The sequence below is a fragment of the Taudactylus pleione genome, unplaced genomic scaffold (genome assembly GCF_031769625.1).
Source record: "Taudactylus pleione unplaced genomic scaffold, aTauple2 ptg000005l, whole genome shotgun sequence".
NCBI classification, from domain to species: domain Eukaryota; kingdom Metazoa; phylum Chordata; class Amphibia; order Anura; family Myobatrachidae; genus Taudactylus; species Taudactylus pleione.
The window spans coordinates 11,126,852-11,154,411 of record NW_028284408.1 but is presented as its reverse complement, the minus strand read 5'-3'; the positions used below and the strand labels follow the sequence as shown (position 1 = coordinate 11,154,411).

The 27,560-nt window shown below is 42.0% G+C and overlaps 1 pseudogene; it reads right to left on the bottom strand.

The window, feature by feature from the left end:
• Nucleotides 1-4,234: 4,234 nt before the first annotated feature.
• Nucleotides 4,235-9,367, bottom strand: LOC148543196 (uncharacterized; annotated as a pseudogene).
• Between the last annotated feature and the right edge of the window lie 18,193 nt (nt 9,368-27,560).

Genomic DNA, 27,560 nt, shown 5'->3' with positions numbered 1-27,560 from the left:
TTTCTCCACACAATAGGCTTAAAAAAATAGCCTGCACCCCTGGGAATGGCCATTAAACTTAATGTGTGTATGTGGCAGGTGTTTTCTTCATTGCGGATAGTAGCGGCAGGTGCATTTTTGAAGAATTTTAAAAATGCACTTTAGGGACTTAAAGATATGCTTGCACCCATTTTCATGTGCGGTGAAAGGGCTCCCCTGGCTGTGGCATCAGCCCCCCACTAGAAAGGGTCCGGTGCTGGTTTTAATTATAGGGGTACCCCTATGCAATTTTTTACCCCCTATAATTAAAACCAGGACTGGCCCTGCAGCCTGGTGCTGGTACCTAATTTACAGTGGAACCCTACACGTTTTGTTCCCCATAATTTTAGGTACCAGGACTGGCTGGCATGTCCGGGCTGGTTACCCTTTTGGGTGTTGACCTCACATAATTTTTTTTTATTAACCCTTAGAACACACTTGCCATTCAGAAACAAACACAAATCACATTGATTTGTGAATGTTCGATGGCAACTCGCAGCTCAGGAGGTGGCGCATTTAAAACTTCTATTGAGTCCCCGATTTGAGTGTAAAACAGGCGACTTTAGCAAAACGAATAATGGTAAATTCCCGATTTGTATTAAAAAAGTGAAAAGTACTTCCGTATTGAGCCGATGGTGATATAATTTCTATTTTTCAAAACGGACAAATTTGCGGCATTAAACCACCTGATTTCAACCTGAAAACATGAATAAATCACCCGACTTTAATGATAGTAAATTCCCGATTTGTAAAAAAGTGATATTATCACCTGAAAATGCACATCGGGTCCAACACGGATCTTAATTAATGTACCCCTTATAAAGCGATAAAAATTAAAAATATTGTCTGCTAGTAAATGTGTGATTTAGCCCTTAAAAAATGTAGCCCCTTGAAAAAGTCCATTGTAGTAGACGAAACATGTAGCTGCCCTCTCACTGATGGGACCTGTCCATTACTGCTGCCACTGTATGCTGATTGGGACATTACAATCTGCTGTTTCCTATACTCAGCGTATGAAGCAACAAGAGCCTCCTGCTACCTACCTCCCAGCTAATACTTTGGGTCCGGTGGAGCAGAGCAGTAAGAGGCGGCGCACAGATCAAGCACCATACTGTACTTCTGTATTCTCTGGCCATTCAGGAGTAAAGGTACGGCTAGCTATAACAGAGACCCTGGTCAGGCTCTATCAATGTTCAATTGTGCTAATAGCCACAGATAATGCATCCAACTTGACTTTACATGGATCAGCAGTTATAAAGCGGTTTAATTTGATTAATCCAGAGGACAAGAATTATATATATCTCCAAATACGATACCGTATAACAAGCTATATTAAGATATATATTTATATATTATTGTAGCCTGCTCTGGACATTAAATGAGTATTCATTTGAGCTTTGCAAATTAGCGCTAATTAATCAATCAATCAATCAATCAATCAATCAATCAATCAATCACAGTGTGCTCTATATAGGTTTAAAATGACCACTCCTTATGTTATAACACTGGATACTGTGTAGCCAACATATTGTCATTCTTGTAGCAATTCAAATTGTATTGTTTTTATGTAATTGATATATTTAGTAAGGTTGTGAGAAGTTAACTGGATAACCAATTTTTATGTCTTTGTATGTGATTTTATGGAATAAGTTATATAAAGTAAATGCATTAATGCACTGGTTTGGAAAATTCCTTCGAGGTTACATCAGGGCAGTTTATTGTTTTCATTCTGTACCTTTGTGAAGGTGGCAACACTTCTTTTTAGCTGCTGCAGACTTATACCCAGTGCCAGATTACCCAATATGCAGAGTAGGCACCGGCCTTTGGGCCCCACACTTTTATGGGCGCAACGACAACGGATCAAAATAATATTGATTTGATCTTGAAAAAAAATTACAATCAAGCTTTCTTAAATTGTTTCCAGAAGATCGAAAAAATTATTCACCTTAAAGAAACAAAAACTGTACATTAAAAACTTTATAGAGAAAATACTGTATTAATGTAATGTGCCCATTTACAACTTAAAGTACATAAATAAACCATAGACATCAGAATCACATTACAGTTTGTCTCTTAAAAGCTCATCTTCTGTCAGTTGTCAGTTTGTAAAAAACTTTTGGTGAAACCTACATACGGTTTATAAAAATTGTTGGTTGGGAAACTTAAAAACGTATTACACGTTTATATCCAAGGAGTCAATCAGACGCTAAGTAAATATTTATTTTTGTTAGGAAATGTGTGATTTAGCTCCTGAAACACAAAATCGATGTTGATAAATTTAGATCGATTGAAATTGATTAAAATCGAACTTTAGTAGATTTACCCCTTTGTTATGTTTTTGTTTGTCCATTCCAACTCACAATTTCTAAGAACATTTTATTTATTTATTTATTAAGCCCTTTCGTGAAAAGAAAATGTAGCCTCGCAAAGGTAAATGGTATTGTATGTGCTCAGATACATTTCCTGATATGGCTATTATTTGAATCTCCTGCCCAACAACGTGAGCCCTTCAAAGCTTTTTCTCGGAACAATTTTCCCTTAAATATTGGGCATGTTGCACATACCATGGGAACTAGGGTTTCATATTGGTGGCTCTATGCAAGCTTATTTATTGACCCAATATTGAGGGTAGAAACTTAGAAACATAGAATTTGACAGCAGATAAGAACCACTTGGCCCATCTAGTCTGCCCTTTTTTACCTTTAGTAACCTCAACCCTATGTGATTCTCAGTTCTTTGTAAGGATATTCTTATGCTTATCCTAAGCATGTTTAAATGGATCTACTGTCTTAGCCTCTACTATCTCTGATGGGAGGCTATTCCACTTATCTACTACCCTTTCTGTGAAGTAATTTTTCTTCAAATTTCCTTTGAATCTACCTCCCTCCAGTCTCAGTGCATGTCCTCGTGTTTTAGTATCTCTCTTCCTTTGAAGAATGCTTCCCTCCTGTCCCTTGTTAAAACCCATGATATATTTTAAAGTTTCTATCATGTCCCCCTTTTCCCTTCTCTGCTCCAGACTATACATATTGAGGTCTCTTAGTATTTCCTGGTAAGTTTTGTGATGTAGGCCATGCACCAGTTTAGTTGCCTTTCTTTGTACAGTCTCTAATGTATTAATATCCTTCTGGAGATGTGGCCTCCAGAACTGAACACAGTATTCTAGATGATGCCGTACCAATTACCTATACAGTGGCATTATTACTTCTTTCTTCCTGCTACTGATTCCTTTCGCTATGCAACCAAGCATCTGACTTGCCTTTCTCATTGCTTTGTTACAATGCTTACCTGCCTTTAAGTCACCTGAAATAGTGACTCCTAGATCCCTTTCCTCCTCTGTAGTTTCCATTAGAGTACCCTCAATACTATATTTAGCTTTTGGGTTCTTGAGACCCAAGTGCATAATTTAGCATTTTTTAGCAGTAAACTGTAGTTGCCATTTCTTGACCATTCCTCTAGTCTACCTAGATCCTCCATCATTTGTCTTACCCCTCCAGGTTTGTCTACCCTGTTGCATATGTTTGTGTCATCTGCAAAAAGGCATACTTTCCCTTTAATGCCATTTGCAATGTCACCAACAAAGATATTAAAAAGCACTGGCCCTAATACAGAACCTTGGGGTACTCCACTTGTCACAATTGCCTCCTGAGATTGCACTCCATTTACTACAACTCTGTTTCCTATTCTGCAACCAAGTTCTTATCCATTGAACCACCTTATAATCCAGGGCCCGATGCATTCGCACGCAGCCGTCAGCTGCCAAAGTATGCAAATCCTGTGATCGTACGGCAAGGCATTAGCATGACCACTATGTGTTGGCATGCGATCGCGGTCTGTATTTAGACGCCCTTAGTAATACACGTCATCTCCAGGAAGTGTATTCAACAATCAGTAACATCTAGTAACATCGGACCCATACGCAGCACTTGTGGCTGACCATACCTAGTCTAGATAAGCTACATCTACACCCCCCTTGATCTTTTACTTTAGTCACCCAGTCAAAAAAATCAATAAGATTTATTTGGCATGATCTCCCCCTAGTAAACCCATGCTGTTTTGGATCCTGTAAATAGTTGGATTTGAGATGTTCCACAGGTCTTTCTTTTAATAGTGATTCCATTACTTTCCCTGCTACTTATGTTAGACTCACTGGTCGGTAGTTACTTGCTGTTTCCTTGCTTTCACTTTTGTGCGGTGGTATTACATTTGCTCTTTTCTAGTCCTCTGGAATTACTCCTGTAACTAGAGACTGGTTAAACAATTCGTTTAATGGTGTTACCAGCACCCCTTTAAGCTCTTTTAGTATCCTTGGATGTATCCCACCTGGCCCAATTGATTTGTCCACTTTTGGTTTTGTAAGTTCTTTTAGGACCTTTTCTTCTTTAAGTATACTTGTATCTACCTCATGTATATCCTTGCAACTTAACTGTGGCCCCTTTTCCTCTCCTTCTGTAGTGAATACCAAGCAAAAATAACCATTTAGATAATCTGCTATGGCCTAATCTCCCTCCACAAGACCCTCAGGGGTAAATTTACTAAGATGGTAGTTCTATTTAAAAAGTGATGTTGCCCATAGCAACCAATCAGATTCCACTTCTCATTTATCTAGCACCTTCTAGAAGATAATACCTGGAATCTGATTGGTTGCTATGGGCAACAACACTTCTTAGTAGAACTCCCATCATAGTAAATTTATCCCTCGCTGTCTGTCTTCATTCTTATTATTCCACCATTTGATTTTCTTCTTTCATTTATATACTTAAAAAAGTTTTGGCCCCTTTACTTACTGACTGGGCCATTTTGTCTCCAACCTGTGCCTTTGCACATCTGATCACCTTCTTGGCCTCCTTCCTTCTAACAAGATACACCTCTTTGTCTACATTATTCTGAGTCTGCTTATATTTCCTAAATGCACTCTTTTTTGCTTTCACACTACTTGATACTTCATTTGTGAACCATACTGGCTTCCTTTTCCATGTGCCTTTCGTAACCCTATTTATACAAAGATCTGTTGCTTTCAGTATTGCACTTTTTAATTTTTCCCACCTCTCCTGCACTCCTTCCAAGTTCCTCTAATCTGCCAATGAATTGCTTACACATCTCCCCATCTCTGCAAAATCAGCCTTCCTAAAATCTAACACTTTTGTTTTTGTGTGGTATGAGTCGAACCCTGTCTTTATACTAAACCATACTGCTTGATGGTCACTGGATCCTAGGTTCTCTCCAACACTTACATCTGATATCCTATTACCATTTGTGAGTATTGTCATGGTCCTGTGGGCCGACCCTCAAGATACGCCAATCTGAGAATCACCGCCTGTGACTTTTACAGGTTACCTCAGCAGATGTGGTTCACTAAACCTGGTAACTGCCACCAGCAGAAGAAGAATATAATCCTAAAGCATAAGATGAGCTTTTGCTCTCACCTGCATACACAATAATCAATACTTAGAAAAATAGGTAACATGAGCCATATGAGGCCTTGGGTCATTAAAACACAGATCCAGAAGTAGAATTACTGTTTAATTCAATAATATCTTCAAAGCTTATGTACAAAAAGTTACAAAGAATATAATAATGTTAAAGAGAATCACACCATTACTTACAATTTCCAGAAAATAAAATATCAAATTGGAGAAACAAACCACTGAAATCACGTTGGATTAAATTGTTCTGGGATGAGGCCTTCCCAGTGATGAATTAGGGATCATCTGTATCCTTCGATAGCCTCATGCAGAATGAACAATGGGCCAGGGTTGAGTCACATATTTATGCCTGCTTTTCCAGGCACCCCCTCACCATCCCCTGGGGGTGATTTTAACCCTTTTCAGCTCAGAGTGGATTGTCTAGCTTACTGAAGCTCAGGGTTTCCTGGCCACATGAGCAGGGATTCTTTAATTACACATTCAGCTCTGTTTGAAGTTGGGAAGCAGTCTGAGGCCATAAACGTGTACAGCGACTAGGTGAAGAAATTCACACCTGCTGAGACCGACTGTCTCCCTATGTAAATAACTATTTTTTTGGTCACTGTTCCCAAACCGAACACAGGGTTCTTAATGACTGTTTTATTAAGGGTCTGGCCAGCTGTCCTATAATTTCCACAGACATATTTATTTTATGCCCTGTACAGCGAGACAGGTTTATGGCTGACTCAGGAAGACAGACATTCCTATAACCTCTCTTGCCTAGCTTCAAAAGTCTTGTCATCTTTCCACATGCAAAAGGATGCTACATAAATGGACAAGGAAAATTGCATGTTTTTTTTTTACCAACACAATATAATGTGAGGTTATGCCCATGCTGATGGGAAATTAGCTTTTCCGCTACAAGTATGGTGTCTATTATAGCATCATTACGTGTGGGCTCTCTCACCAGTTGCTTGAGGGATATTCCCTGCAAGGCATTTAGGAAGTCCCCACTTCTAGTGGAACTTGCAATAGAGCCCTCCCAATTTACGTCTGGTAGATTAAAGTCACCAATGATTATTACCTCTCCTTTTAATTCATTTTAGTGATGTCCTGCAAAAGGTTCCTGTCCAGTTCCTTCCCATGGCCTGGTGGTCTGTAAATCACCCCAGTGCAAATAATGTCCTTCTCCTCTATGGTCACCCAAAATTGCCTCAGTTTTTTCTGCAATATTTTGTATTGAAGTCGTTTTTATGTTGTTTTTCACATACATTGCTACCCCTCCTCCAATTTTGCCCATTCTGTCTTTTCTAAATAAAGTATATCCCAGTATAGCTATATCCCAGTCATATTTTTCATTTCACCATGACTCCATAATAGCTACAATATCCAGATCATTCCTAGTCACTTATGCTATTAGCTCTGAGATTGTAACTCCTAAGCTCCTAGCATTTGCACACATAGGCCCTGATTCAGAGCCAGACGCTCTGACAGAGCGCTCGCTCTGAATCAGGGCCGTCCTTCTCTTTTCTTAGAGCGGACTCCTGGCCGCTCGCATAGCTGTCGGTGACCACCCACAGCTATAGCGAGCGGCCAAAAAGATGGTTGTGATGGTCAAGACCATTGCGACCATTGGGCTTGCGATGAGACCCTTGTGGTAGAGTCTCGTTGCTGCAAGCCCTGGAGTGCTCTCGGCTCTATCAGAGCCAAGAGCACTCCCACTGACATCATTAGTGATGTCAGTGGGGCCGGCCCCAGATGATAGGCACATGTGACTTGGTTGTTTTTTAGCCTGAACAGCTTGCAGTGCTTGGGGTAAGTTAGATCAACCCCAAGTGCTGCCAGCAGCTCCGATGGCCCCCGATGTTCACGATTAATCAGACTCTTCCCGGAGATGACGTGTGCTGCGAGTGACAGGTGGGAGGTTTTATAGTCCAGCGTACGCTAACTGCCGTTGCTCACTAAGACAAAGGGGGTGTCCTTAGAGCGCAAAGAGTAACCGCTTGATTTGCATACCCGGCCCCTTTTTGCAAGCGAGCGATCGCATCTTGCGAGAGACTCTGAATGAGGTCCTTAGTGCTTATAATACACAGCTGCCATCGTCATCCACTGATGCCTCTAAATTGATTGTAAACTTCAAGTAAAGCTGCATCAGGGCCGAAACTAAGATTTTTGTCACCCGTGACAAGACAGTAATTTGGCGCACCCCTGGTAATTCCCCCATAGTAATGCCCACTGCAGCAGCTCCCCTATAGTAATGCCCCCTTCAGCAGTGCACCTACAGTAATGCCCCCTGAGGTAATGCCCCTGTAGTAGTGCCCATATGGTAATGCCCCTGTAGTGCCCATATAGAAATGCCCCTGTAGTGCCGCTTACAGTATAAAAAACAAAAAACATTACTTACCTTAAACCCCACTCCGCCATCCACCACCGTCCGGTCCACCCGGCTGCTCCTCGGAACTATGGGAGAGACGTCATAGTGTCCTTGGGGAGAGCCAGAAGCTGGAATTCAGGAGAGAACTGCGGCACTGCAGGGAAGGAGGGCATTCGGCTTGGAGCCTCCCTGTGGCGCTGGGCTGGAGGACACTGGCGGCAGCTGCAGCGGTGCTCCCGGTGCACGTGCACCTCCAGCCCTCCCCTAGCTGTGGCCCTGGCTGCATGCACACTAGACGATGTGTGTATGCAGCAACATTGTCAGTGGTGGGCCTGGCGGGAGTGCCAGCATCGGAAAGTGTGTACACACTTACCGATACCAACCAGCAATGAAGGATGGCAGGGTGGGGAAGGGGAGCGGGGCCAGGCTTGAGCATGGTATCATGATATCCCCAGATTGTGCTGCATGTACAGCCGACTGGGGATAACGTTAACGATCCGCTATCGTTCAGTTTTATCATTAGCTTTAGGCTGATTGAGACATTCTACAGCTGAGCACAAATGCCCCACAAAATCAAAGGAAAAATGTATTACTGGGTTTGAGTAAACACAAGCAGTATCTCACAATAAACTAGGCTTCACTGAACAACATCCCCCACCCAGGTAATACCAATTACAATCAAGTCATTACATCACAATCTTTGCAAACATAAATTCCATGAGGCAGAAATGTAGGTAACCATTTGTAGCTTGCTAGATGGAAATGGATTAAATACTGTACTTTTAAAAACACAGCTGATCTGAGTGAGACTGAACTGCAAAGCAGTAGTGAAATTGTGCAGCTTGAGAATGGTTTACAGTACCTGCAGGGATGAAAAGAAATAGAAAATGTTCAGTCCAGTTTATGCAGATACCTAAGGCTGGGTACACACGTAAAGCTTTTCTGTCCAACCATCCAACTAGTTGATTGGTTGGAATGAAAATCTGGTTAGGTATGAAAGCAAATGTCTATTAGAAAATGGACAAAAACTGTTAGTTGAACAAATGGTTTAGATCAAATATGTTACAAACTTGAGTGAACGACCATTTTCATCTGTTTTCTGGCATTTAGGAGCAAATTGCTGATCATCAGTTACTCCCATATGTTACCAGATTTTCATTACAACCAATCAACTAGTTGGATGGTTGGACAGAAAATCTTTACGTGTATGCAGCAATAAGGTGCATACACACGGTCAGATATGTCAGATGAACGACTGAACGATTTTCAAACGATTTGCAAACGATTGAACGATTTTTGACTGCACTAAAATTAATGGAAATCGTCCAAAACTGACTGCAAACACATCAGATGTCAGATATCGTTATCTGGCAAACGGGAACGCGCATTTTTTCTTTCAGATATGAACGATTGAATGATATTTAAAATCGTTTTCGTTCAGATCTGAAAAAAAATCTGACCGTGTGTATGCACTATTACTCTGTAGTCTCTGATGGTAGATTTTACCTGGTAGCATTAGAGAGAAAAGGTTAGAGCTTCCTTTAAAGAACTCAAATGCTTCTTTATCCATGTTTCGCATGACTAAAAAAAACTTTACAGCAGAGATTTTGTATGGTTAAACTTATATGAAAAGGATGGCCGTTCTAGCTAAACTAGGGCACTCCTGTACTGAGAAGATGCTATGGGTAAATCTTATCTCTGTAGTAACTGTAAATTTGCCTCAGGCATAAGAGAAACATAGCTCACTTCTACTGTCCTAACAAACAGCCCAAAGAGAAATCTTCTCTCTAGCTCCCCTTTGTACATACCCTGGGTGAGAGCTCATGGGTCTGATGACATCATAGGGCAGTTGTGCCTGTCAGCAGTTCTACGAAGCAATCAATGAGTCCTGCGTCTCAACAGGAGTTGATAGGTGGACACGGTACATTCTGAAAAGAAATGCTTCACCAAACGTTAGAGATCTGCTATTTTTTGCTATTTTTAAGCACATTACAGCAGAACTGATTTTATATTGGTGCTGTTATTGCAATGAAGGGCGTCATAACACCTCAAGTATAGAGTAGAAAGAAATTCCTACAAATGAAATGCTCCAAATAAGTTTGTTTATCTCTATATAGAATCATTCCAGGCATTAGTGATATTCATGCTAGTGCATACATGTGTACGTTGTATTTTGCCTTTCTTAGCTATTCTGGTATTCATGGAGTTAAAGTATACATCTATGAGTTGTTGTCTGCTGGGTTACTTTGTGCCTGCTCAGCGGTTACGACCATCTTAGGCTTCTCGCTGTGCTTTGCAAGTGGTCGCAAGTAGCTGACCTAGAAGCCTGACGGATTCCATTAGCATATTAGTGCAGATCACATTACCATGACTATTTCACAATTTTTATGTGTATTTCATATACACATCATTTAAAGCGGGAGCCCATGCTAAGTCAATGCTTTTTGGCTATGATCTTTTGCTTTAATAAGTGCATTACTTCCTGATGTAACATCCATCAAGTAATAAGTTAAATGTTTTGACAGACAACGTATAGGAAATGAGGGTACAATACTTTCAATCAGTCTTATTAACTGCATTTATCCGGAAGGTGCAATTATACCTACATTGAATTATTTGTATACTGTAGAGTATAAAATAAATAACATAATTTGAGGGTTTTTTTAACTACACAACTAGTAATATACGTATCATCTTGAACTGTCATTTTATACATTTAAATATTAGGCGATAATATACCTATACATTTCTATAACTGAGAGGACTTCCATAACCTATGTTACCATCAAGTATTCTCAAGCCATAAACACCTGCCCATTCTTACATGTAAGGTAAGAAAGCTTAAGGAACCTTTTAACATATGCTGCTAATTCAGGCCAATCAGAAATCTGAATTATGTGGGAATAAGAATAGTGAGGTAAAGATTTCAGGTGGAAGAAAATGGACCTTTCCATACCTCACAACAGGGATCTACTTATTATGGGGGCAAAGGCAGCTAACACTTAAGTGTAACTTACCTCTGCTGATACAACCGACTACGCATACGTGACCTGTGTATGTGGCGGAGGGATCTGATTGGATAACTCTTCACAACCCAGCACTCCTTCCCAGTATTTGGAGTTTGCTGAATAGTAGGCAGCCCCATTGGACCCTAATAATGAATGGGCTTATGGTCGTATGCAAAGATCCATTTCTTGCACCAAGGATAGGGCTGATGCAAGTGTTCACTGGGAATGATGAGGCCAGTGAAACCAAGCATATGGATAGGGGTGCAGATGAATATCCAAATTTAGGTGCTCATTGTGAGTCAGATGGAATGCTGAGGGTCACGTAATTTGGCATTTTTTTGCAATTGCACATGCGTCTAAATCCTTAAAAAGTTGCACAGTGCATGCGTGCCATGGTGTGTGCACAGAGTCGCAGGACCTATTGAGGCATACTGGCTCTGGAATGTATTGGGCATTCCTTGACGGTATTTAAACAAGTGCCCATAAGATATTTTGTTTGATGGATGTGTTATGAGTGTGTTGTGGGCGTGTCGCAGGAGTGGTTTTGGACTCAGACACTTAATCTTGTACTTTGGACTCCAATGTAAATTGGTGCAAGATTTAGCATAAGGCTGGTACATGACTCGATGGTGCTTCCAGTGGCTACGACAGCAGCTGCTAATGGTGGGGGTGCCGTCCCTTGTGCATTCAGATGCACAATGTTACACCAGGGGAATTGCTTCTACAGGTTGAGTCTCCCATATCCAAAATGCTTGGGACCAGGGGTATTTTGGATGATGGAATATTCCGTATTTTGGAATATTTGAATATCATAATGAAATATCTTGGGAATGGGACCCCAATATATACACAGAATGCATTTATGCTTTATATACACCTTATACACACAGCCTGCAGGTCATTTTATACAATATTTTCAATAATTTTGTGTCTCAAGCAAAGTTTGTGTACAGAAATGAAATTCATTTAGGTTTCATATACACCCACCTTATACACACAGCCTGAAGGTAATTTTATACAATATTTTTTATAATTTGTGCCTTAGACAAAATTTGTGTACATTGAACCATCAAAAATCAAAGGTTTCATTATCTCAGTCATGCCAAAATGATTCTGTATTTTGGAAAATTCTGTATTTCAGAATATTTGGATATGGGAGACTCAACCTGTAACAGCATTAGCACAAGGGACCACGACAAAAGATTATAACTTAGTCACAGCAGCATGCAACTCAGAGTCAGCTCCTTAGTTCCATGCATGCAATGCGGGTGCAATTGCTGCTGACTTGCATGAAACAAGCAGCCTTTTGTGTGTTGATTTTCAGGTCTGCAGTTGCAGGTCCCAGTTTTTTGCTTCTGAGGATTCTCACCTTGCAGGTCAGGACTGAATTTCACTGGATACTCACTTAGTGGATGTACTGTAAACTTGAAGGATATGGTTTACTATGCTCTGTGTTAACATAGCTATATACTAACCCTATATACATTCATCCCAATAAGGCCTCAGTTGAACTTAATTTTAATAGGAATCTCAAATAGTAACCAGTTTATTTGTAGAACACTGGACCTTTCAGATCTTTGAGTCATAGGCATGATTTTCTTGTAAATTTGGGAATGGTTCCACATATAACTCTCTGAACAATAAACAACTCTAGATAGAGGTTACCACTAGTACATAGGATAGAAAGTAAACACTTTTCAAATAACAGAGGGCTCATATGAGCCTGGTGTGAGTAGTGATCACATGAATTTGCTTAACCTGTGATACTGTTAGGGGGTGTGGCTTTTAAGGAGGTTATTTACATGTCTGGGTTCAAGGTTGGGGCCTCTTTTCCTGAGGAATATTCCCGCCCCTTCCTGCTTGTGATTATTGATAGGTACTGTAATGGCACCCTGCAGTCAGTAACATTCCTGCAGAGTTATCTGGTGCATCCAAGGAACACTCCGGGCAGGCACCCTACAAGGCAGTTCTCTACCTCCCACAGGCGGCAGACCTGCACCATAGGCATAATGTCATGGGTTTAGAGTGCAGGGCTGGCACAGGGTGCACTGCCTTCCTGTTATGGTGCTACTTATGGGGGCAGCATATCCACCTTTCAGATTGGATAGTGACATTGGAGGTTTGAATTGGATACCCTTTAAAGCACCCATTGGGCAGTAATTAAGTACCCGCAATGCAGCTATTGTTGTTTGTTTGAGTTTGCATTGTTGGGCAGCGCTGTTAGGGGCCATTTATTCTTTGCCATCATACAATGTCTTGATCTTTATAAATAGATAATTCCCAGTTACTGCCTATGTGTGTTTATTTTTTTATTAAGTTAAGTTTATGTACAATATGGTGATCACAGACACATCTCAGCGATTAGTACGTTTAGCAAGGCTAGTGATGCAAAAGCAAGTTCAACATTTTATATATACTGTATGTTGGAAGTTTATTACTTTATGTAAAGTTTCTTTTCACTTTGTGTACCTTGGGCCTGATTCAGACCCACTCGCGAGCGGCTGTCCGCTCGCAAGTGGGTCGATGTTATTGACTGAGCATGCGCACGACGGAGGGAGCTCCGTCGTGCGCATGCGCCAGACGCGACGAGCGAAGGAAAGTCCTTCGCTCGTTGTGTCTGATCAAAGGGGGCGTGCTGTCGATGTTGATTGACAGCACGCCCCCTTTGGTAGGCATGCCGGGGGCGTGCCTCCCTGACGGGGGCGTTCCCACGGGAACGCCTCCCGTCAGAAGCCGGCCCACTGACATCACTAGTGATGTCAGTGGGAGTGATTTTGGCTCTGATAGAGCCAAAATCACTCCGGAGCTTGCGGTTGAAAACCTCAACCGCAGGCTCCGGCTCGCAATTTCGATGGTCGCGATGGTCTCGACCATCGCGGCCATCAAAATGCACGCTCGTATAGCCTGTGGGTGGTGACCCACAGCTATACGAGCGTCCAGAAGGACGCTCCATTTTCACGGAGGCCGGCCCTCATTCAGAGCGTGCGCTCTGCTCAGAGCGTGCGCTCTGCTCAGAGCGTACGGCTCTGAATGAGGGCCCTTGTCTTCTATCGAACAGTAGAGAGTTTATTTGAGGAAATGGTGCATGAGGATAATACAGTATAGTGACTCTGTTTATTGACATGAATGAAGTGGGTAAATGTATAGGTATATACATTTATAAATATAAATAACGGTGAATGTGAGATAAGGTAAAGCTGCTTTACAATCACACCATATAGGGAGAACACATTAAATCCAACTATGGATATTTATACATAATTTAGGGGTTCTCCCTATTTCCCATTCCTCACAGACTGCGGTGACCATTGCGTGCTGCTCTCCTGCAAAGCATTATGTAAATTTAGCAAGAACAGTGATAGAACCTTTACTGCCAGCTGTCTTCCAATGTAATTGCATTCTCTTGTGATGAAATTATATTCAAATAATATTTAATTTACCATTTTTTAAGGTAAAATAATATATGTTTTATTTTTTGATGACTCTACAGCTGAAAGCCATAAGTCTGTGCACCAATACACCTGTGACCCATTAATGCCCTGCTATAGCCCTGTCATAAGTCGAGATGTGAATGAAAGTGCAATACTCCATAGCTGCGTATGTTTGTTTCCAGAGCAAGCACAGTACATAAAATGTAATATGCACTGGGCAAACAGGTATATATTAAATTCTGTGTTGGTCCCATGCCCTCAAACCACCTACTGCAGGCTTGATGATATTTAATAATAATAAACAATTAATTCAATCAATACCAAAACTTTGCACATTCATTCATAGCCTGGTTACCATATTTCTTCAGAGTACACATAACTCTTTCATAATGAGGGTACCGTAGATGGCGAGCAGGAATGGTTAATAGATACAATTAGATGTACTTATTAGTATATAACATAATTCGTCATTGTCTACTTGTGTACTTTGTTTCCAGAAATTCTGCCCTATTAATGTACATAGAACCCCATTAGTAACATGATAAACAAAAAACAATTTTTTTTAAATGTGCTTGTTATTGCAGTGCTACAACTGTGGCTCATCACTACTGTGATAAAATGCAATATCAGAGCAACAATTTGCATACAATTTGGTACATGCAACTATCAGATCCATAGTAGAATAAATATTTAGCTTACTCATATCAGCGGTGTCACTAACTTAAGTGACACCCGCTGCACCTGCTTAGTGATCCTCTCACGTGCTGGAGGCGTGGCCTCGTGCCACAAAGCCACGCCCACTTATGTGTGCCACTCTTGGGGGCATGACCGCATGTCACGCCCCACTTTCTCAGCACTGATTCAATGAGCTTAGACCAGGCAGGGAAGAGACTGCCGGGCCCAGCAGTTGCTGCTCCTCTAAGTAAGCCCGGCTTACTAAGCGTAACAGCAGCTTCTGGCAGCCCCCAGCCTCTCCCCTACATCTCTCTGCAGTATGGCTGCTCAGTGACACCATCCGAGAGGGTGACCCCAAAATAGCAGAGCAGCTCTGCCATTTTGGTGTCACTCCTTCAGATGGTGTCATCCGGTGTGGCCCGCACCCCTCTTGTGATGCCAGTGACTCAAATGTAGATTTCAATTTTTTAAACTACTCTGGAATATCCCTCATGCCTAAACTCCCATATTCTATGGGAGACTCCTGGTCTCCCGCTACACTGTAAAGATAATTAAATATCCCAGAATCATGAATGTTCCATCACTTTCACACTGCTTATGTGTTAAACATGACATGGTGCCTTCTTCTCATTGTCTCACCAGGCAACTGTAGCTGCCTTGTTACCAGAAGTCCCCGACTTCTTCCAGTAATACACCAAAGGTCCATCAGTGTTCAGGAGGCAGGCTCCATGTGTCCCCACCAGGAATCGACACTGTGGAGTCTGGACATGGGATTTATAATCAGGGCTGGCTTTAGACCAAGTAGTGCCCAGGGCAAAAACGTGGTTGTTTCTGCGGCGTTTACCAGGCCCGATTGGAAAAAACACATAGGAGATAAGGGTAGTGAAATACAGGCACAAATAAATAAAACTATTAGATGGATGAGGGGGAGTAAGAGAGTACCTGGCCCAATGAAATAACCATGTAGGGAGGGTTGGCAGACAGTACCAAGCACCCCAAAAATATATATCTAGAAATATAGCACAATGGAATAAGGGAGGGGAGCAACACGTGCAAGGTGGCAACATTTATATATATATATATATATATATATATATATATATACACAGGGGTGTCTTAAGAGAGAAGGGGGCCCGTGTGCACTCCCTGTGCGGAGCCCCCTCCTCTCTCCCCGGTGGCCAGCAGCTGTCTGATGCGGCTGGCCAGCCACCGGAGCATTGGTAGACTCCGGGCGCTAGAGTGTGCCCATAGTCTACTGCGCATGCGCAGAACGCTGGAAAAATGGCAGCGGTGGCCATTTTCCGGTGTTCTGAGCAGTGCTGACACCCGACGCAGGACGATGAACAGGTGAGTTTGAAATAATATGGGTGCACCCATTATAGATAGATACGCCACTGTAAATATATATATATATATATACATATATATATATATATATATATAGATATATAGAGAGCAAATAGTGGGGGAAGAGATCTGAAGAGGTAATTGATAGCATGTAGAGGATTATTACAGAGCAAAAACATCCCAATTGCACATTTGCACCCTGCAATACAATACATGGATTTGATTACTAGTTCTTAAGATACTGCAAATGATTTTCCCAAATGTATAACTATAAAGGATACAAACATAGAAACATAATTTCCTTTCCCATACACCATGTTATGTATTTTGGAGGAGCTTTAGCATACTTAGCGACATTCTTGGGCAGCTTTCCAGGAGCAGCAGGAGGGGACCTGCTGTCTCCACTTTGGGGGGCGGGGCCAGATGATAGATGGCATTAGGCCCTGCCCCTTTTACAGAAAACACCCAATATTTGTGGGTCTGTGAGGAGGGGGTGGGGCTAAATTATGCTATTTTCACTATTTAGCCCTGCCCCTTCCCTATGAACCCCGAATTTCCAGGTAAAATCTCTCCATCCTGCCCATTTCACTAGGAAGTGGGCGGGATGTGGGAGATATGCCTACTCTTCCAGTAGTGTGGGGGGGGTTACCCGAAAAATCGTGAGCCTCCCGCGATTCCCGGGAGAGTAGGTATGTATGAGCTGGGGTTATAAGTTTATAAAGAAGGAGGTGTGATAGTTCTTTACAGCATATAAAACTATCAAAATCTAAAAATATTACAGCAAGAACAAGTATAAATATTACAGCAAAGAACAAATATTACAGCAAAGAACAAGGTTTTCTTAGGTTTTAGAAAAAGTGGGGTCAGTATATTGAATCCCTGGACCCCTCTACTCGGAAGCACATTCTTAGATTATTTGAAAAAAACTTATTGTTTGTTACCTTTATCGTGATCTCTATTAAGTCACTCCTTTGTCTGCAGTGTAATTATTTGTATGTGTTGCTAGGTGTGGAATGTTGTAGAGGTCAGTCTGTTAGGATATTTATTAGCTTTTAATTTTCATTGTGGATATAGCATCCATATTTCCAATCCTCATCAACAAGGAAGCATCAGCCTTCACAAACATTTACTAATGTTATATAAATGTGACAGGTAGGGCCCAGTGCTGATCTGAGATACAGCCATCTCTAGCTGCTGCCTGCATGCATTGTGATGTCACAATGCCCAGCTACTGGCAGCCATTTTGTGGTGACATTTTGTCTTACATTGATACTCTCTGAGTAGTTCCTGCTTTATTTAAGCAACTTTGGATATTAACTACTGATATGGACTTTGGATTAAATCTTCATATAAGGTCCTGAAAAGCAACATCTTCAGAAAAGAATCTGAATTACATCTTCAGGTAAGGACTATATAACAACATGTGGCCTGTCACCCTTACCCCTTTAGACACCTCCCTCCGATTTATCTGCAGTTGTTAATTTGGAAACAATAGGTAAGGCAATTTGATGTGACGCTACGTGACTTAAGATGGGTATACACTTGTCCAATCCTCCGGGTATCCAACTTCAAACCAGTATGGAACGGCTCCACTGGGCGCATGCCCAGTGGAGCCGTTCCATACGCCAGTCGCGTTATGCCATGGCGTATAGAGGATCATAGCACTGCACATGCCCAGTGGGTCGGGAGTCACAGAGTGAAAGTGGGATCTTTGTATTAGAAACTTATTGTGCGGTTGAAGTTGCACACTTGCGGCACTATCGGTGCTGTCCCAGACGTAGACTTGACTTTAGAAACTAGTACTTTACTCTGTTTAAAAGTGAAGTCTCTGTATTACAAACTGAATGTGCGGTTGAAGTTGCACACTTGCATCAATGTCGGCACTGTCGGCGCTGTCCCAGACTTAGACACCATAGTGATTTCATGACTTTTTTAAACTAGTAGTGGGCTCTGTTTAAGAGAGAGGTCTCTGTATTACAAACTGATTGTGCGTTTAAAAATGGAAACTTGCGGCAATGTTGGCACGTCGGCGCTGTTGTGGCTGTCAGCTCCGAGGGGTTACAATGGGATCTCTGGCGCATGCCCAGTGGAGGGGTTGCAATGGGATCTCTGGTGCATGCCCAGTGGAGCCGCTCCATATTCCAGGCGCACTATGCTTTGGCATATGGAAGATCATGGCACTGCGCATGCCCAGTGGGTCAAGAGTCACACACAATGGGATCTCTGGCACACAGTGCATCAGGTCCTTTCCCTAAAGCAAGCAAGAGCCTTTCATTACCATAGTAAAGGATGCTCTGTTAGTCATTTACTGTAAGCAGTCAGCTCAACGTTTGCCCTTGTATCCTGAAAAGCGCGACTGGCGTATGGAGCGGCTCCACTGGGCAAGCGCCAGAGATCCCATTGTGTGTGACTCCCGACACACTGAGCATGCATAGTACTATGAACCTTCGTACGGCACGGCATAGCGCTACTGGCGTATGGAGCATCTCTGGGCATGCGCCAGAGATCCCTTTGCAACCCCCAGATCTGACAGCCACCACAGCGCCGATGTGCCGACATTGCCGCAAGTTTGTGTTTGTAAACGCACAATCAGCTTGGTCTATTTAGACCACAAAGCTGATCACTGGGGCCTGGCTCCTGGCTCTGCTCTGCCAGTATTTTTTCACAATTTATCTTTAGTAACTTTGGCCAGATCACATTTCCCATTACAATTATGGGAAATGTGATCTGCTTGCTAAAAATATGTGATAATTAGGGTTTGGGGTAGAATTTTACGAATTCTACTCCAATTGTCCTTTAGTAAATTTCTATTAAATTAAAATAATGTGAAAAGGGTGTATAAACACCCTTTTTCACCTTATTTTAGTAAAAATAATGTTACTAAATAGAGCCCAGAGTTTTATTATTTTAGAATAGGAGTAATCACTGCATGCTTAAATACTGCTGGAAAGATTCCAGTGGAGGGAGAGAGGGAAGGAGAGAGCGAGAGAGAGAGAAAGAGAGAGAGAGACAGAGAGACAGAGAAAGAGAGAGATAGTACAAATTCTATCCAAAGTTGGGATGAGCACAGGAGACAATGCTCTGCTAATTTTTAATGGTATAGGATTAAGAGGAGAGGTAGTAGAGTAGAAGGATCAGTAGGATGTGTACCCATCCTAAGTCATGTAACATCACATACGATGAATAATTTGCTTTATCCATTGTTTTGAAATTAAAAACTGCAGATAATGTGTCTAAAGGGGTAAGATTGACTGTCCAAAATTTGTTATATAGGGGCCTATTCATCATAACTTAAAATTCTCTGGAGGTAATTAGTTTTAGAGCTCACATGGAGTTCTACCTAATTAGCAGAGGAATTCATCATTCCTCCTCTCCATAACTATCTAAAGCTGTCATTTTTGCAATGACAGCTTTTTGGGAAATAGATAGTTTTCCCTCTCTACACTACCTTACTGCAGCTGGAATCTGTGCTGTGCATGCGCTGTTACATTCGTAAAACCAGCGCATGCGCTGTTACATTCGTAAAACCAGCGCATGCGCAGCACTAGCTACACATGCGGTAATTTTGTGTGTGTAATCTCTTTATATCATTATCCCATCAGTATTCAGCACTGTGTAGTACAGTGATCTCCAACCCGTAGCTCGCGAGCTACTGGTAGCTCGTGGCCAAAATTAGGGTAGCTCTCCTACTGGAGGAAGTGACTAGGAGGAAGTGACCTCTGACAAAGCCGTGGGTGGAGCGATGGGGAACGCGTCAGTCAGGTGTTTGCCATAGGGCGACACAATACTTGACGGACACCATCTGGACATCACAGGAGTCGACTGCATTTGGGGCGAGTGACTCCTGCCCAGCCCTGTCGAAAAATCACACAGCAGCCATACCTATATCTTTTGCTCCTCTACTGTACTTACCTCCTTGGAGCCGGTAATTTAAAATTTAAATGTTCAACATTATCAGTGTACTAATTAAATGCATAGTTGTTTTCTATGAAGATTTTTTTTATGTTCATTAAATGATCTTTAATTTTTTGCCAGATTTTTATTTTTTTTAAAATGTTAGTAGCTCTTCAAGAGATTTCATTTTTCTCGAGTAGCTCACACCACAATTAAGGTTGGTGACCACTGGTGTAGTATGTCACCACATTATAAATAATAGATAATAATATAAGCTCCTGATTAAGGTGAGTATATGTGATTAAAGGATATATAAAGGTAGAGAATCTGATGTGGTATAATTGACTCTGGAGTCTGATAGCAGAACCTACAGTATGCTCAGGGCCGGATTAAGGACTGTTAAGGCCGCTAGCTGAGAAGCTTCGGGAGCCTACAGACCACTGCCAGCGAGAGGTAACTGGCCCCATACACGGGAATGTTATCCTTATATAGGCAAACTCATTACTCATTGGGAATATACAGTACGTATTTTGTCACACAGGAGAATTGAGAAAAGGAGAAATGATTGGTTTTAATCTTTGTTTTCTTGTTGTGAATATGCACTCATTTGTGGGTATTACTCATTTAGTGTAATCATTTTAGATTTTATTTTTTTATACCATAATATATATTTATATACTGCACCCGCCCCTCTTTCTTTCTAACCTTCTAACCCCACCTGCTCCATGGTGTATGGGAAAGGTAATTGTGTTTCTACGTTTGTAACCTTTTTATTTGCCTATTAACGTAATTCTAACATTGGGAAAATCATTTGCAGTTTCTAATAGAACTGGCCATCAAATCCGTCTAATAGTACTGCAAGTTGCAAATGTGCAATTGTGGTGCTTTTGCTCTGTAGTAATCCTCTACATGTTATCAATTACCTCTACAGACCCCCTTCTCCACGGTTTTCTCCAAAATACAATTATATAGGAACTGCTGTGTTGTCATATGCAGATAGCTGAGCTGGCAGTGTGGCAATGCAAACATAAAAATATCCAACAGGTACAGTATGAGCAACGGCAATGTACTGTATGCAAACAACTTGAACTACATTCATGAGAAACTGCAGTAAGATAATGTACTATCTATTAACATGGATTGGGTACAGGATCCCAGCGGTAAGAATGTTGGTGGTCACAATGCCGACTCCGGAATCCTGACTGTTAAAATCCAGACTCACCTTTATCCCTTCCCTCTTATCTCTTCCACCTCCTCCCTTTTTCCCCCCTCCTCTGTCTGCCTACTCTTCCCTCCTCTCCTATTACTTCACTTTCTTCCTGTTCTACCCCCCCATCTGTCCTACTATACCAACACCAAACCCTCCTCCTACACTCCTATCCCTGTCACTTCACCCCACAGCCATCCACATCTCCCTCCCTGCCCACCTCCTACAAGTACCCTTTATAGCTCAGGTACCCGCACCATCACTAAACTCCATTCATATCAGTCCCCCAAATTAATCTTACCTCCAGCAACCTGCATAATCTTATGTACATCTCCCCCACATATTGATATCTCTCTATCCTGTGCCCTCTGGTATGCCAGGTCAGTCTTTAATAAGCTGGTCCCCAACCATGACCTTTCATCTCCAACTCCCTAAATCTCCTAGCCATTACTGAAACCTGGATCCCACCCTCTAACACCACTTCTCCTGCTGCTCTATCCTCTGGGGGCCTCACCTTCTCCCACACCCCCCGGCCTGGGGGTTGCCTTGGTGGTGGTGTTGGGGTCCTTCTATCCACCAGTTATTCCTACCGGCTAATGAACCCTCTGAACCATCCCTTACATTCCCCACATTTGAGGTTCATGCTATATGCCTCTTCCAACCAGTAAACCTCAGAGTAGCTGTCATTTACCGTCCCCCTGGCTCTCCCTCCAAATTCCTTGACAACTTCGCTTCCTGGCTCCCTCACTTTCTCTCCTCAGATCTTCCCTCCATTATCCTAGGTGACTTTAATATTCCTTTTGACATTCCCACAGAATCCTCTGAAGCTAAACTCCTTACCCTCACCTCATCATTTGGTCTCGCCCAATGGACCTCATCACCCTCCCATGTGAGTGGACACTATCTTGACCTGGTCTTTACTCACTGTTGTGATATTTCTGATTACTCCAATTCCCCATTCCCCCTCTCTGACCATAACCTTCTCTCTTTTAACCTATGCATCTCTCCTTCCCCTCCTTTACATCCTAAGGCTACCATTACTAAGAGTAACATTGAGGCTATTGACAGTGTTGCTTTTTCCTCGCTGCTAGACTCTCTTCTCTCCCCTATCCTTTCTGTCTCCTGTCCTGAACAAGCTACTTCCCTGTACAATTCTTCCCTTACTTCTGCTCTTAACTCTGTTGCTCCGGCAATAACTACTCACCCTCGCAGAGCCACACCACAACCCTGGAATTCCAAATACACCAGATACCTGCAAAAGTGTTCAAGAATTGCCGAGCGTCAGTGGAGAAAGTCACGCTCTAAGGCTGACTTCCTCTATTTCAAATTCATTCTCTCTTTCTACAGTGCTGCCCTGTCCCTCTCCAAACAAACATATTTCAAGAACCTCATATCCTACCAGTCCTCAAACCCCCGGTGTCTCTTTGCCACTTTCAACTCCCTGCTCTGCCCTTCCCCTCCTTGCCTCCCCTCCTCGATCTCTGCCCTTGACTTTGCCACCTACTTTACATCTAAAATTTACTCCATACGTGAGGACATCATATCCCATCAGACCCTCAGATCTCCTCCCCCTCCTTTCCCTGACCACCCCTCCCCTTCTGTCTCACCAACTCTGACATCCTTCTCCCCTGTTTCTGAAGAGGAAGTCATGGCCCTCATCCGCTCCTCCCCTCCTTCCACCTCACCTCTTGACCCTACCCTTCCCGTCTCCTCTGTTACCTGTATCCTTCTGCCTGTTCCCATCTTGCTCACCTCCTTAATCTCCCCTATCATCTGACACTGTCCCTTCTGCATTCAAACATGCCCTTGTCTCCCCCATTCTTAAACAACTTACCCTTGATCCTAATATACTTTCCAACTACCGACCTATCTCTCTTCTGCCTTTTGCTTACAAACTCCTTGATCGTATTGTCTACAACTGCCTTACCACCTTTCTTTCCTCCCGCTCCCTCCTTGACTCATTTCAATCTGTCTTCCGTTCTCTCCACTCCACTGAAACTGCCCTCACGAAAGTCAGCAATGACCTCCTTGCTGCCAAATCCAAGGGCCACTACTCTCTGCTCATTCTCCTTGACCTCTCTGCTGCATTTGAAACTGTAGACCACCCTCTTCTCCTGCAAATCCTTCACTCTCTTGGTTTACATGGCACTGCTCTCTCCTGGCTTTCCTCCTACCTCTCTGATCATTCCTTCTCTGTGTCCTCTCATGAATCCTCTTCCCCCCACTTCCACTAACAGTAGGAGTTCCCCAAGGTTCTATTCTTGGACCTCTCCTTTTCTCCCTATATACGTCTTCTTTAGGTGAACTCATAAACTCCTTTGACCTCCAATATCATCTCTATGCTGATGATACTCAAATTTACCTTTCCACCCCTGAGCTCTCCCCCTCGCTCCTTACCCGTATCTCCAACTGTCTCTCTGCTGTCTCTTCATGGATGTCCCAGTGCTTTCTTAAACTTAACATGTCTAAGACTGAACTGATAATCTTCCCGCCCTCTTCCACTACATCACTTCCCACAATTTCATTATCTATTGATGGCACAACTATCTCCTCTAGCCCCAAAGTGCGCTATCCCTCTCCTTACATTCAGCACCTCTCGCAGCCCTGACGTTTCCACCTAAAAATATCTCCAGGATTAGACCCTTCACACCCAGGATGCCACTAAAACCCTCATCCACTCACTGGTCATCTCCAGATTGGACTACTGTAACCTTCTCCTAGCTGGCCTCCCAGTCTCTCACCTCTCTCCAGTACAATCGGTTCTCAATGCTGCTGCTCGGCTCATCTTCCTCTCCAAACGTTCTACATCTGCTTCCCCTCTCCTTCACGCCCTACACTGGCTCCCCTTCCCCTTCAGATGCCAATTCAAGGTTCTTACACTTGCCTACAAAGCCCTCACCAAATCCTCTCCTACATACATTTCTGACCTTCTCTCCCTTCACACTCCCGCCCGTACACTTCGCTCAACAAATGCAAGCCACCTCTCTTGCCAACTGATTACTTCCTCCCACTCCCGCATCCAAGATTTTGCCCGTGCTGCTCCCTACCTTTGGAATGCTCTCCCTCTCCCTATCAGACTCTCCATCTCTCTACAAATCATCAAATGGGCTCTCAAGACCCACTACTTCATCAAGGCCTTCCAGCTCTCATCCTAACCCACTTCATGCTCTTTCCTCCCTATCTTCCCCTTCTGTGTCACGCCTGTCTGTCTGCCCCTCCCCTTTAGAATGTAAGCTCTCACGAGCAGGGACCTTTTCCCTCATGTGCTTCTCTTTACATTTTCTTCTACTCTTTACTCCCCACAAGGGCACCTAACACGTGACTTCCAACTCCCTGCTGCTTATTGTGAGTGCTTTAATCACTATTGCAGCAATGTATATAAATCGTGTCCTTGTCCTGCACTGTAATGTACTGTAAGTTACTTGTTTCTTGTTCACTTATTAGATCTATGTACTATGTAAGGCGCTGCGGAACACTTGTGGCGCCATATAAATAAAGGATAATAATAATAATAATAATCATTCTAAACCATACCCTAACCCTTCCCCTAACCTTAATCCACTCCTACTGCAGCTTGAATCCCAATAATTTTTTAATATCCACTATTCTTTACCTTGTTTTGTACACTATGCATTAATAGACTCTTGATATATAATTTTTTCACCGGAAGATTTCTCAGAATTGACGTTGTACACAACTGGTTTGCAATAAGGTGGCTTGGCAACCAATGTTTTAGGTCGTCTCCCGTAGGGTAAGAATGATCTGAACTGAAAGTTGTGCAAAACATTTAACTATGTATGTATTTTAATCTTTAATTTCACTTTCCTTCTAATACACACTTATACATGGAATCTGCAGTGATATTTATTAATATCTGTGTAAAAACCGGGTAAGGTGAAATACAAGGTTTGCATTTGCTAACACAATTATAACTCTAATCTTAAACTGTCTGATTTTTCTGTTTATTTACTGGGAGAGATGCCAGCATATGGAATAGGCTGATAACAGACTGTATCTCCCACATATGAATGAGAACTGTAGATTTTATTATAAAATAAATTTGCAGGTGTCTGGAGAGATCATTCTTATTCATCTCCTGCTCTGCTATTTAATTCTGCATCCCCCAATAGCAGCGAAATGGTACTTTCACTGGTAGCGAGATATACTGTTCTTAGATGTAGTCTGAGTAAATGGATTGTGAATAATCTTTATGGTGACTTAAAGTAAGTCTATTAAGTCAGTTGTTAAACTAGATCTACTGTATTTGGCTTCAGTGTCATATTAATACATACTTTTATTTAGTTATAAAGAAAATAACATTGTAATGTCGTTATCTATGCTGTGTATTAATATTGGCAATTACAGTACATTTCTAAAAATCTTATATAGCATTTAATCAAAATGTTTTTTTTTACTTAGGGATATATACAAAACATTAACAAATTAAATTATCCAAGGCTACAAGTTAGATATGATAAAGTGGTCGACCTCCTCTTTGAAACAAAATGTCACCCAAGGTTTTGCAATAAGTTAAATTAATCATAAATATGAAAAGAAGATTATACCCACAATAGGTACTCAATAGGTAAACATTAAATAATAATGCATTTATTCAATACATCAGGAAACAGCATAATAAATATTATAGAAATATAAATATTTATTAATGAACTATAATAAAACATTAAAGGGAGATGTATCAAGACTTGGAGAGAGATAAAATTTAGTAGTTTCCCAAAGCAACCAATCGGGATCGGTATGGAATACCACCGGACATGCGTCCGGCAGTTCTAATCCCAACAGCGGAAGACAGTCAGTGAAGTTCCCGACATGTAAATATTTTAACTATTTAATAACCTAACTCCCCCTAACCCTAACCCTCCCTTAGTGTTGCCTAACCCTAACCTCCCCCCAAGTACCTTACCCTAATCCGCCTCTAAGTGCCTAAACCTAACACCCCTTCCCCGCAGCCTAACCCTAAGCCTAATGGGGGGGTGCCTAACCTTAACAACCTCCCCTTCCCCTAGCCAACCCTAACTCTTCCGGGGGGGTGCCTAACCCTAAGTCCCCCCTTGGAGCCCCTAACCTAACACTCCCCCCCACGCCAGCCGCCCGGCTTACCTTCGAACGGTATGCCGGGCGTCGTGCTCCTGGCTTAGGTAAAATGACAGGCGTCGGGATTTCGACGCCTGTCATTAGACCCCTGCCGGGATTAGACAGTCGGGAAGCCGATGGTCGGCATTTGGACCGTCGGCATCCTGAGTGCCACCCAACCAATCAGCTTCTGTCATTTAGCATAGATGGAAATGTATCAAATCTTGAAGAGAAATACAGTGGAGAGAGATAAAGTACCAACTAATCAGCTACTGTTATTATTCAAACACACACTTGACAGTTACTACAGAAGCTGATTGGTTGGTACTTTATCTATCTCCACTTTATCTCTCTCCAAGCTTTGCTACATCTTCCCCATAGTCTTTAAAATGACAGTTAAAGTTGTTTGGTTGCTTTGGGTAACTTTTCCACTTTATGTCTCTCCAAGGCTTGATAAATCTCCCCTTAAATAGTTATACCTTTACCGATAAATAATGATAATCCTGGCTATCAGGATTCACATGGACAGTTGATGAATTTAATACACAAAATTAAAGCAACCTTTCATTACAGACGTAAAAAGAATAGCGTACAACACTTGTTTATTGATATTGCATTGAATTAGAACACAAAATATAGAAAAAAATTGACCACGGCGCTACTTAAAATCTTTTGAGTCTCTCCAATCAATAATATATAAAAATAAAGAGAACCTGATTGTCTCTTAATAAATAACTAGTTCTACAGCTGCATGTCCATATTTATTATGTGTGTGAGCACCTAAATAGAAATTCAAAACAAATAGGACTGCGCTCTATAACATCCAAATTGTGAGATGGCAGAAATGATATATAGCAGTCAGGATTTACCAAAAAACTTTGGTTTTAATCACAGGAAAAATAATATGCATATACATTTAAAACAACAATACACAATGGGTAATAAAAAATGCTAATAAATGCACTACTAATAAATAGACCTATATTTGATAAAGCCCTCCTATGTAAGGGCGAAACGCTTCAGAGGACTTCTGCTAAGCGAGCACCTGAGTTGTGATCCGGGCACTGGTGTGCCATTCTGGTCCAAATATCTAAAACCGAAAGAGAC